Genomic DNA, 13,770 nt, shown 5'->3' with positions numbered 1-13,770 from the left:
GAGCGGCTCACCCATAGTGTGTATGGGGGAGCAATCAACTAGTCTTCATCAAGCCAACGCAAGCAAGAGGAATATCTCATACAACCCATGGAGGATGACGTCAAGTGATGGAGGATGGTGGCAATGGACTTGTGAAGATATGGTGAAGAGCGGCTCACCCATAGTGTGTATGGGGGAGCAATCAACTAGTCTTCATCAAGCCAATGCAAGAAAGAAAGGTGGTCCATCTTGAGGAAGCCAATATCATCGTCATCTAGCTCAAGAGGACGAGGTGCAAGGTATAGGTTTGCCCTTGATAGGTTTTCTCTTTTAGGATAGATTGTCGTACTGTCAAGGGGGGCTCTCAAGTGAGTAGCTTGATCGTATCATTCGTTGAGAGCTCAAACCATTTGCATCCTTCCATCATACTTATTGGTTCTTGTTTCGTGTTTCTCCTTGTGAGTTTTAGAGCTTATGTTCATCTTCATGACAAGCTCGAGTTCATCGAAAACGGAGTCCATATGCATCTTCTATGATGTTTTCGATGTTGGGAGTTTTTACCGGTCTTATTCCAAGAAGGGTTATCACCATTTTCTTATGGGACTTTTCTCACTTTCTTCTTATTGATATTTCTATAAATATTGTGTTATCCCATGTCGTTAGCTTTCCAACAAGCTTGGTTTCATTGAATTCGGAGTCCGTATGCGAAAGTTACAGCAGTTTCAGTATCCAGCGGTAGTACCGCTCCTGGTGCCAGCGGTAGTACCGCCCCCGGAGCGGTAGTACCGCTCCAGGAGCAGTAGTACCACTCCGTCGGACTATTTTTTGCATACTTTTTGGCCTCAGCATGGTTGGTGAACCTACCGAGCGGTAGTACCGCTCCATGAGCGGTAGTACCGCTCTGTGTGGGCTGTGAGGCTTAACGATTGGATTTTTCCCCACCTATAAAAGGTGGTCTTCTTCCCCATTGAACCTTATCCCTTTAGCTCGTGTTCTTCCCCCATTGTTGACCTTCTTCGAGCTTGCTAACTCTCAATCCTTCCAATGATTCTTGCTAGTTCTTGAGGGAAAAGAGAGAGGAGATCTAGATCCACATTTCCACCAATCACTTTCTCCTCTTTGTGAGGTGAACCCCTTGGGTCTAGTTCTTAGAGTTCTTCGTGTTCTTCTTCGTTCTTCCTCTCATTTTCCTCCCTAGCATTAGTTGCTTTGGTGGGATTTGGGAGAGAAGGACTTGGGCACTCCGTGTGCCCTTGCCATTGCATTAGTTGCATCGTTTGAGTTCTCCACGGTGATACGTGGAAGTGAAGTTTTAGAAGCTTATTACCTTTGGTACTTAGTACCCTAGATATTGTTCTTCGTGGATGCTTTGGCGTCCTAGAAGCTTGGTGGTGTCTCGGAGCTCAATCATTGTGGTGTAAAGCTCCGGGCAAGCGTCGGGATCTCCAATTAGGTTGTGGAGATTCCCCCGAGCAATTTGTACGGGTATCGGTGACCGCCCCCAAGGTTTGCCATTTGTACGGGTTCGGTGACCGCCCTCAAGGGTCCCTTAGTGGAATCACAGCATTTTGCATTGTGCGAGAGCGTGAGGAGATTACGGTGGCCTTAGTGGCATCTTGGGGAGCATTGTGCCTCCACACCGCTCCAACGGAGATTAGCATCCGCAAGGGTGTGAACTTCGGGATACATCATCGTCGCTGCGTGCCTCGGTTATCTCTTACCCGAACCCTTTACTTATGCACTTTACTTTGTGATAGCCATATTGTTTATTGTCATATATCTTGCTATCACTTAGTTGTTTATCTTGCTTAGCATAAGTTGTTGGTGCACATAGGTGAGCCTAGTTGTTGTAGGTTTTGTGCTTGACAAATTAAACGTTAGTTTTATTCCGCATTTGTTCAAGCCTAAACCGTAATTATTTTAAAGCACCTATTCACCCCCCCCCTCTAGGCGACATCCATGTCCTTTCAACAAGTACTTGCACAAACACAAAGAGCTTGCTCCCAACGCTATGAAGGGGTTGTCAATCCCTTATAGATTGTTTGCCAAGTGAGAACTAAAAGCAAAAAGAAACAAAGCAAAGTAAAAGCGAAAGTGGAAACGATAGGTGTGAATAGACCCGGGGGCCATAGTGTTCACTAGTGGTTTCTCTCGTGAAAGCAAGTAGACGGTGGGTGAACGAATTACTGTCGAGCAATTGACAGAACCGCGCAAAGTCATGACGTTATCTATGGCAATGATTATATCTATAGGCATCATGTCCAAAACAAGTAGACCGATACTTTCTGTATCTACTACTATTACTCCACACGTCGACCGCTATCCAGCATGCATCTAGTGTATTAAGTTCAAAAGAACAGAGTAACGCCTTAAGCAAGATGACATGATGTAGATGGACAATCTCATATCTACGATAAAAGCCCATCTTGTTACCCTTGATGGCAACAACACGATGTGTGCCTTGCTGCCCTTTCTGTCATTGGGAAAGGTCACCACACGGTATGAACCCAAAACCAAGCACTTCTCCCATTGCAAGAATCATAGATCTAGTTGGCCAAACAAAACCCAAGACTCGGAGAGACTTACAAGGATATCAAATCATGCATATAAGAAATCAGCAAAGACTCAAATATATATCATAGATAATCTCATCACAAATCCACAATTCATCGGATCTCGACAAACACACCGCCAAAGACGATTACATCAGATAGATCTCCATGAAGATCATGGAGAACTTTGTATTGAAGATCCAAGAGAGAGAAGAAGCCATCTAGCTACTAACTACGGACCCGTAGGTCTGAAGTGAACTACTCACGAGTCATTGGAGGGGCGATGATGTTGATGAAGAAGCCCTCCAACTCCAAAGTCCCCTCCGGCAGGGCACCGGGAAGGGTCTCCAGATGAGATCTCGCGGAAACGGAAGCTTGCGGCGGCGGAAAAGTGTTTTCGTGGACGCCCTAATTTTATCTGGATTTTTAGGGAATTTATAGGCCAAAGACCTAGGGCAGGGGAGCGCCAGGGGGGCCACAAGCTTGGTTGCCGCGGCCTCCCCCCTGGCCGCGACAACAGGGCTTGTGGGGCCCTTGTGGGCCCACTTCCTTGGACCTCAAGCCTCCCGATCTTCTCCCGTTCTGGAAAAATTCATTTCGGGGATTTTATTCCGTTTGGACTCCGTTCCAAAATCAGATCTGAAAATAGTCAAAAACACAGAAAAAACAGTAACTGGCACTTGGCACTCAGTTAATAAGTTAGTACCAAAAAAGATATAAAAGGTAAACAAAACATCCAAAGTTGACAAGATAACAGTGTGAAACCATCAAAAATTATAGATACGTTTGAGACATATCAAGCATCCCCAAGCTTTACTCCTGCTCGTCCTCGAGTAGGGAAGTGATAAAGAACGAATTTTTGATGTGGAATGCTACCTAGCATAGTTGTCCTTCGCAACTTCTTTCACGTGGCATGAATGTTCATATTCATACAATTCAAAACAATAGTTTGCTATAGACATGAAAACAGTAATACTTCAAGCAAACTAGCAAAGTAATCATGAACTTTCAAAATAACAAGGCCAAAGAAAGTTATCCCTACAAAATCATATAGTCTGGCTATGCTCCATCATCCTCACACAACTAATGTAAATCATGCACAACCCCGGAATTGGCCAAGTAATTTTTTTCGCACTCTTACTTTCTCAAACTTTTTTTAACTATTACGCAATACATGAGCGCGAGCCATGGATATAGCACTATAGGTGGAATAGAGTGTGGTGGTGGTTGTGAGACAAAAAGGAGGAGATGGTCACATTGACTCAGCGTATCAATAGGCTATGGAGATGCCCATTAATAGATATCAATGTGAATGAGTAGGGATTGCCATACAAGAGATGCACTAGAGCTATAGGTATATGAAAGCTCAAAAGGGAAACTAGTGGGTGTGCATCCAACTTGCTTGCTCACGAAGACCTAGGGAAATTTTGAGGAAGCCCATCATTGGAATATACAAGCCAAGTTATAAAACGAAGATTCCCACTAGCATATGGTAGTGACAAAGCAAGAAGCTCTCAATCATGAAGAACATGGTGCTAACATGAAGCACAAGTGTGGAAAAAGATAGTAGCATTGTCCCCTCTCTATTTTTCTCTCATTTTTTTTATTTGGGCTCTTAGGCCTCTTTTTTTCTTTTCTCTCATTTTTTTGTTTTTGGGCTCTTTGGCCTCTTTTTTTATTTCCTCACATGGGACAATGCTCTAATAATAATGATCGTCACACTTTTATTTACTCACAGCTTGAAGATCACAATGATGATGACTCAATAGGAAATGCCTCCGGCAGTGTGCCGGGATGTGCAACGATCTAGTATGTGTTGGAATTTTGCCCTAGAGGCAATAATAAATATAGTTATTACTATAATTCCTGTATCAAGATAATCATTTATTATCCATGCTATAATTGTATTGAATAAAGACTTATATACATGTGTGGATACATAGACAAAACACTGTCCCTAGCAAGCCTCTAGTTGGCTAGCCAGTTGATCAAAGATAGTCAGTGTCTTCTGATTATGAACAAGGTGTTGTTGCTTGATAACTGGATCACGTCATTAGGAGAATCACGTGATGGACTAGACCCAAACTAATAGACATAGCATGTTGATCGTGTCATTTTATTGCTACTGTTTTCTGCGTGTCAAGTATTTGTTCCTATGACCATGAGATCATATAACTCACTAACACCGGAGGAATACTTTGTGTGTATCAAACGTCGCAACGTAACTGGGTGACTATAAAGATGCTCTACAGGTATCTCCGAAGGTGTTCGTTGAGTTAGTATGGATCAAGACTGGGATTTGTCACTCCGTGTGACGGAGAGGTATCTCGGGGCCCACTCGGTAATACAACATCACACACAAGCCTTGCAAGCAATGTGACTTAGTGTAAGTTGCGGGATCTTGTATTACGGAACGAGTAAAGAGACTTGCCGGTAAACGAGATTGAAATAGGTATACGGATACTGACGATCGAATCTCGGGCAAGTAACATACCGAAGGACAAAGGGAATGACATACGGGATTATATGAATCCTTGGCACTGAGGTTCAAACGATAAGATCTTCGTAGAATATGTAGGATCCAATATGGGCATCCAGGTCCCGCTATTGGTATTGACCGAGGAGTCTCTCGGGTCATGTCTACATAGTTCTCGAACCCGCAGGGTCTGCACACTTAAGGTTCGGCGTTGTTTTATGCGTATTTGAGTTATATGGTTGGTTACCGAATGTTGTTCGGAGTCCCGGATGAGATCACAGACGTCACGAGGGTTTCCGGAATGGTCCGGAAACGAAGATTGATATATAGGATGACCTCATTTGATTACCGGAAGGTTTTCGGAGTTACCGGGAATGACGAATGGGTTCCGGGAGTTCACCGGGGGGGCAACCCACCCCAGGGAAGCCCATAGGCATTGAGGGTGGCGCACCAGCCCTTAGTGGGCTGGTGGGACAGCCCAAAAGATCCCTATGCGCATTGGAAGAAAAATCAAAGAGAAAAGAAAAAAAAGGGAGGAGGTGGGAAAGGGAAGAAGGACTCCACCTTCCAAACCAAGTAGGACTCGGTTTGGGGGGGGGGAGACCTTCCCCCTTGGCTCGGCCGAAGCCCTTAGGGGTCCTTGGACCCCAAGTCAAGGCTCCCCCTCTTCCTCCTATATACAGTGGGGTTTTAGGGCTGATTTGACAAAACTTTGCCACGGCAGCCCGTCCACATATCTCCACGGTTTTATCTCTAGATCGCGTTTCTGCGGAGCTCGGGCGGAGCCCTGCTGAGACAAGATCATCACCAACCTCCGGAGCGCCGTCACGCTGCCGGAGAACTCTTCTACCTCTCCGTCTCTCTTGCTGGATCAAGAAGGCCGAGATCATCGTCGAGCTGTACGTGTGCTGAACGCGGAGGTGCCGTCCGTTCAGCACTAGATCGTGGGACTGATCGCGGGATAGTTCGCGGGGCGGATCGAGGGACGTGAGGACGTTCCACTACATCAACCGCGTTCACTAACGCTTCTGCTGTACGGTCTACAAGGGTACGTAGATCACACATCCCCTCTTGTAGATGGACATCACCATGATAGGTCTTCGTGCGCGTAGGAAATTTTTTGTTTCCCATGCGACGTTCCCCAACAGTATGATCATGCAATGGCAATATGAAAGTGACGGTACAAGTCATTGGACGGAACGGTGGTAGTTGCATGACAATATAACTCGAAATGGCTATGAAAATGCCATAGTAGGTAGGTATGGTGGCTGTTTTGAGGAAGGAATTTGGTGTTGTTTGTGCACCGGCGAGAATTGCGCGGCACTAAAGAGGCTAGCAAAGGTGGAAGGTGAAAGTGCATCTATACCATGGACTCAACATTAGTCATAAAGAACTCACATACTTGTTGCAAAAGTTTTTATTTGTAATCGAAACAAAGTGCTAAACGCATACTCTGAGGGGAAGGGTTGGTAGGTGTAAACCATCGCGCGATCCCGACCTCAACACAAAGGATGACAATCAATAGATCAATTATGCTCCGACTTCCTAACATAGCGGTTCACCATACGTGCATGCTACGGGAATCACTAACTTCAACACAAGTATTTCTAGATTCACAACACCCTACTAACATAACTCTCAATATTACCGAATCCGTGTCTCAAAACTAATTGAGAGGAATCGAAAGTTCTCTTTCTACTCAATGCACATGAAGATGGAGGTTTTTGCATCCTCTTTGCGTACCTAGCACATGGGACTACTTTCATAGCATAAGCCAACTACCAAATCACGCACCGTCGTGCTCTAAAGATATAAGTGAAGCACAAGAGCAAAAGTATCTAGCTCAAAAGATATAAGTGAAGCACTAGAGCAAAAGTATATAGCTCAAAAGATATAAGTGAAGCACTAGAGCAAAAGTATCTAGCTCAAAAGATATAAGTGAAGCACAATGAGCATTCTAGCAAAATCACGATGAGTGCATGTCTCTCTCTCTCTAAAAGGTGTGCAGCAAGGATGATTGTGACACAACAAAAAGAAAAGACTCCTATGGTACAAGACACTCCAAGCAAAACACATATCATGTGGTGAATAAAAGTGTAGCTCCAAGTAATGTTACCGATGGATTGAAGACCAAAGAGGGGATGCCTTCCCGGGGCATCTCCAAGCTTAGGCTTTTTGGTGTCCTTGAATTTGGCTTGTGGTGCCTTGGGAATCCCCAAGCTTGAGCTCTTTACACTCCTTATCTCTTTGTCCATGAGAACGTCACCCAAAACTTGAAAACTTCACAACACAAAACTTAAACAGAAACTTGTGATAACATTAGTGCAAGAAGACAAACTACCACTTCTTTTGGTACTGTACTGTAACGACCAAGATGCGGTCCTTTACGATCTGGGGGTCGAGGCCCCGAATAGGAAAGAAGCGCATCTAAGTGTTTTGCAAGCAAGTAAACATAGCACATAATAAGAAATAAAGTAGACAATCTGGGATTCAACTGTCTTCTTATTAATAATACAGAGTACAATGCAGATACAATCAATGTAGTTCCGGTACGGACTACAAAACAAGGGAAATGCTATGCTACCCGCTGCAGGCCCACGATCACGACCACGGCTCAGTCCTCTGGATAGTTCACGTAAAGGCGATCTGTCTCCTCGTCGTACTGCCACGCCAGCTGGGTGCCATCGGGATCCTCTGCCTCTGGGGTACCTGTACCTGCTGGAAGTTTCGGAGGAATCCGTGAGCCACGGGGACTCAGCAATCTAAGGCCTTGGTGCCAGATCTAGTCATGTAAATGGGCAAGGAAGGGGTGAAGTGTTTCCGTCTGCTGCATCCTAAGTTTGAATAAGTGGCTAGCTTACGCAAAGGAGAAGTGACAGTGTTCCATACTAACGATCGTGAATACTTGATCAGAAAGTGATCCTGAACACCTACCTACGGCATTCATAACCCCACCGTGTTCCCGATCGAAGAGAGATCTTTGAAGGGACAGTCACGGTTACGCACACAGTTGGCATATTTTATTAGTTTATATTTAAGTTTTCTAATACCGGATGTTAACAAAATATTCCAAGTTGCCACATAACCGCGGGCACGGCTTTCCGAAAGATTAAACCCTACAGGGGTGCTCCAACTAGTCCATCACAAACGAACACAGGCCGCAAAGGCATCCTCTATCACGAATCTCGTGATCTCGTCGGATTCCTTAGAGGAAAACCTCAACTCTGGGGAAAACCAAAGCTTCACCGGGATTCCGTACGCAAGATATACCGCTAAGGCAAGACAAGACTAGCAGGACCTCCCGACGTGTCGACGACCCTGATAAGAGTCATGTATCTCAGTCTCAGGACACGCCGGATGAGTCACACTACAGGTATACCAAACCTCAAGTTGCCCTGTGGTGGCCCCGTAGTCTGCCCAGTTTGGACCAACACTCATGAGGAGCACTGGCCCGGGTTGTTGATTAAGAAACCTCGGGGTAGCTATTCCCTATGCAGTTTATTATTAAGTGATTAGCAAATAGTACCAATGTTGGGTCCTACCGGACAAGCCTTAACACTACGCGATTTATCAAGGGGGTCCCCATAACAACCCCGAACGTGTTAGGAGCGATCATTATGGAATCAAACACCGGTAACCGGTAACTAAGGCGGCAATAACGGAACAAGACACCCAGCAAAAGGCTAGGCCTCCCGTCATTTACCAAATATATAGATACATTAATTAAATAACAGAAATTAATATAATGATATCAAGCTCATGGCATCTCATGAGTTATAAACACCTGCAACTAACAATGCTAACATTAGTAGCTGAGCAAGCCTACCTAGCCATGCAAGTTTGCTAGGAAAGAGTAAGGTGTTTAGGCTCATGGCATATGAAGAGGCAATATATTTTCAGTGGTAGGCAGCGAGCAATATGACGTGGAATCGAAAACTACCATAACAAGTCTAGATATGAGATCAAGGTCATGTCATCTTGCCTGTGATATCCTCAGCTTGGAATGGTTCTGGATCGTCCTGCACGTACTCTCCTGACTCCACGTATTCGGTCTCCGCTCCCGGTGCTACCCAACACAAGAATAACAGCCAATGAACAGCAGCACCACAAAATGCAACAATCACATGATGCATGAGATGAAAGTTGAGCATGCACCACTATTTCTAACACTAGCACAAGCAAGATAAACTACAACAAGTTCCTGGACAGAACTTTGCACTAAACTATTTGGACATGCATGGGAATGATATGAACAGATGCATCTCGTAAAAACGGTGCAAAACCATATAAAGAACTTTGCCAACGGAGCTACGGATCAACGGGAATCGACGAAACACGATATGAAGCCCTACGTGAAAGATTCAACCCCACACACTCAATTGGCACAGATCTGGTGTTCCCAGGTTGCCAAGACATATATTAACCCAACATGAATGAAAAGGAGCAAGGTAGAACACCACAACAACAATTAAGCACAAACTTTGAACAAAATGGCAAAACTATGCAATCTGCCAGTTTCTGCATCTTAGCTGTTTGTGAGCCACATGCAACATAGCTACAGGTCTTCAAATATGACAAATAATATATATGCAACATAGCTACAGGTCTTCAAATATGACAAAAGCCGCTGGCCGAGGAAGAAGGTGCTCGTCGGGGACGTCGAGGAAGAAGCCCCGGCTCCGGCTCCGCGCGAAAATGGAACCCCTCCTGGGTCCTCTTGCTTGCGCAGCTACGGGGAGGCGACGAGGTGGCCGCTACGCCGGCGACGAGCTCGACCCGGTGCTGGTCATGGCGTTGGGGACGACGAGAGTCTCACTGGCGGCGCTGGAGGGAGAGGACGAGGGAGAGGAGGAACCCTAGAGTGGTGGGGAGGTTGAGGCTCCTTATAACGTCTCGGGGGGGCGAGCTCGGAGCCGCAAGATCGAGGTCACGCTGATCGGGAGGCTGAGGAGCGTTCGTACAGCCGTGACGTCGGGAGGAAGGAGACGATCGCCTCCTGGGCTGCTTGCTGCGCGAAGGGGTATGGACCTGGGAGGAGTGCAGCGAGAGAAAGAGAGGAATGGGCCGCGAGGGGGAGAAAGCCCACCTTAGGCGCCACATAAGGCAGAAAAACAACCTAAGCTATTTCCTGCTCTCGGAAATAACAAAGAGAAAAAGAAAAGCCCAAGATAACCTACAAGTGCTAAAATAAAATTGACACTTGCATTGGACATGTAAAATCTAAACCCAATTAATAAAAATAGAAACAAGGGTTTAGAGGCACGTAAATATTTTACAAAACATAATTTACTTGGTCTGTTTTGTAATTTTATGCCCCTCAAAACATGTTTTTAAAAATAGCAAACACACCTCTCCATACCCCACACATAACCTGTTAAACCATGGGCATTTTTTTAAAATAGGAAAAAGGAGAAGGGAATATTGACATAGGAGAATTAGAGAGGAGGGGTGGAGATGGTTTGAAACCTAAGACCTTACTATCACATGCACCACTCCACTCAAGCCACACAAGCATGAAATCACAAGACACATGACCACAAGATTAAAAGCACCACATGGAATCATATGACCACATGCACCAACACCTAACACATGAAATGATATGATATGCATGCAAACAAGGGAAGAAATAAAAGGACACATGAAATCATCCAAGCATAGGACACTCTCATATCAATGACAAGGTGGTCCCACATGAAGTAGGTCCAAAAAGGGTAGGTTTTACACTTGGGGCATTACATGTACAAAACTTGAATTCCATCTATATTGATGATGGGCTACTGTATTCTCACTTTTCCATGGCTAGTACCCCCCGATACTAACCATAGTTTCATCAAAACAAGCAACCAACTCAACAAAAACAGAATCTGTCAAAAACAGACTAGTGTGTAGCAATATGTATACTTCGTATACTTCTGGTACCTCAAAATATCTGAAAAATTACGACGGTCTAGGGGAAAAGCATATCAATCATCAGCAAGAAGAATCAACTCAAAAGTTCTTTCTGAATAAAAATGAAAAATCATTTCGTGAGCAAAAAGTTTCTGTCTTTTTCCAGCAGGATCAAACAACCATTACCAAGACCAATCATAAAGGTTTTGCTTGGCTCAAACACAAAAAGAAACACAAAAAACACAATCGCAATAGAATTGTGAAAGTGTGAACGCAACAAAACAGAAATAAAAATATAAATTCATTGGGTTGCCTCCCAACAAGCGCTATTGTTTAACGCCCTTAGCTAGGCATAAGGTGATTCAATGATGCTCACACAAAGGACAAGAATTGAAGCACAACGAGAGCATCATAAAGCATGTGAAAATCATATCTAAGTCTAACATACTTCCTATGCATAGGCATTTTATGGGAAAACAAATTGGCAACACAACCAATAGTTACCAAATGCAAGGAAGAAGAAAGAAACAATAGAAATCTCAACATAACGAGAGGTGTTTTGGTAACATGAAAGTTTCTACCACAATATTTTCCTCTCTCGTAGCAATTACATGTGGGATCATAATCAAATTCAATAATATAGCTATCACAAAGGACATTCTTTTCATGATCCACATGCATGCAAAGTTGACGCCTTTCAAAAATAGTGGGATTATCATCAACTAAAGTCATGACTTCTCCAAACCCACTTTCAATAATATTGGAAATATCATATTCATCATGAGGCTTACATTTTTTTTCAAGATCATAAGAAAAATCATCGCCCCACTCATGATCATTGCAACAAGTAGTGGAAATAGCAAAACTAGCATCCCCAAGCTTAGGGTTTTGCATATTTTTAGCATGATTGTCACTAACAGAATTTATAGTGAAACCATTGCAATCATGCTTTTCATCCAAGGAGCCCTCGTGAATCACTTCATAAATTTCTTCCTCACAATTTTCAGATTCACGTATCTCAAGCAAAACTCCATAAAGATAGTCAAGTGCACTCAACTCACTAGCAATTGGATCAACATAATTGGATCTCTTAAAGAGATTAGCAAGTGGATGAGGATCCATATCACTAGATTTTCAGCAAGCGAAGATGTAAGCATATTGAAGGCACATGGCACACAAACGAACAGAAAGCAAGCGAGAGAAAAGGGCGAACGAAAAAGGCAAACAAAAAAGGCAAATTAGTGAAGTGGGGGAGAGGAAAACGAGAGGCAACTCGCAAACAAAGTAAATGCAAGAGATGAGTTTGCGACACTTACTTGGATGAGTTCTTGACTTGATCTTCCTCCCCGACAACGGCGCCAGAAATCCTTCTGCTACTTCACAAACAACAGCGCCAGAAATTGACACTTGACGGAGATTGGGCTTGCGTTGGTTTTTCCCTTGAAGAGGAAAGGGTGATGCAGCATAGGAGAAGTAAGTATTTCCCTCAGTTTGACAACCAAGGTATCGATCCAGAAGGAGGGTCTCGTCAAGTCCAGAGTACCTGCGCAAACACAAACAAACTTGCACCCAACACTTCAAAGGGGTTGTCAATCCCTTCAAGATTGTTTACAAAAGTGAGATATGAAGGCAGAAAGTGCAACGTAGTAAAAAGTGTAAGGCTGAAAATATGGTGTGGAGTAGACCCTGGGGGCCATAGTGTTCACTAGAGGCTTCTCTCAAAATATCAAGTATTACGGTGGGTCAACAAATTACTGACGAGCAATTGATAGAACCGCGCAAAGTCATGACGATATCTAAGGCAATGATCATACATATAGGCATCACGTCCGAGACAAGTAGACCGATACTTTCTGCATCTACTACTATTACTCCACACATCGACCGCTATCCAGCATGCATCTAGTGTATTGAGTTCATGACGAACAGAGTAACGCTTTAAGCAAGATGACATGATGTAGAGGGATAATCTCAAACCAATGATGAAAACCCCATCTTTTTACCCTTGATGGCAACAACACCATACGTGCCTCGCTACCCCTTCTGTCACTGGGTGAGGTCACCGCACTGTATGAACCGAAAACCAAGCACTTCTCCCATTGCAAGAATCATAGATCTAGTTGGCCAAACAAAACCCACAACTCGAAGAGAATTACAAGGATATGAAATCATGCATAAGAGAGATCAGAAGAAACTCAAATAAGATTCATAGATAATCTGATCATAAATCCACAATTCATCGGATCTCGACAAACACACCGCAAAAGAAGATTACATCGGATATATCTCCATGAAGATCATGGAGAACTTTGTATTGAAGATCCAAGAGAGAGAAGAAGCCATCTAGTTACTAGCTATGGACCCGTAGGTCTATGGTGAACTACTCAGGCATCATCGGAGAGGTCATGGTGTTGATGGAGAAGCCTTCCGTGTCTGAATCCCCTCTCCGACAGGGCACCAAGATGTGCCCCAGATGGGATCTTGCGGAGACAGAAGCTTGCAGCGGCGGAAAAGTGATTACGATGCTCCCTTGATTTTTTTGGGAATATTTGGGAATTTATAGGCGCAAGATCTAGGTCAGGGGACCTCCAGGGGGCCCACAAGCCTGCATGGCGTGGCCCCCTGGCCGCAGGGTGGGGGCTTGTGGGGCCCCTGGGGCTCTTCTAGCTTAGCCCCCAAGCTCTGTGATCTTCTTCCGTTCCAGAAAAAATCTTTTCGGGGATTTTTTTCCGTTTGGACTCTGTTTCAAAATCTCCTCTGAAAGGGGTAAAAAACATGGAAAAAACAGGAACTGACACTTGACACTGAGTTAATAGGTTAGTCCCAGAAAATAAATAAAAGGCATGCAAAATATCCAAAGTTTGACAAGAT

The sequence above is a fragment of the Hordeum vulgare genome, chromosome 1H (assembly GCF_904849725.1).
Source record: "Hordeum vulgare subsp. vulgare chromosome 1H, MorexV3_pseudomolecules_assembly, whole genome shotgun sequence".
NCBI lineage: Eukaryota > Viridiplantae > Streptophyta > Magnoliopsida > Poales > Poaceae > Hordeum > Hordeum vulgare.
The sequence above is the reverse complement of the archived record's forward strand: the minus strand, read 5'-3'. Positions refer to the sequence as shown.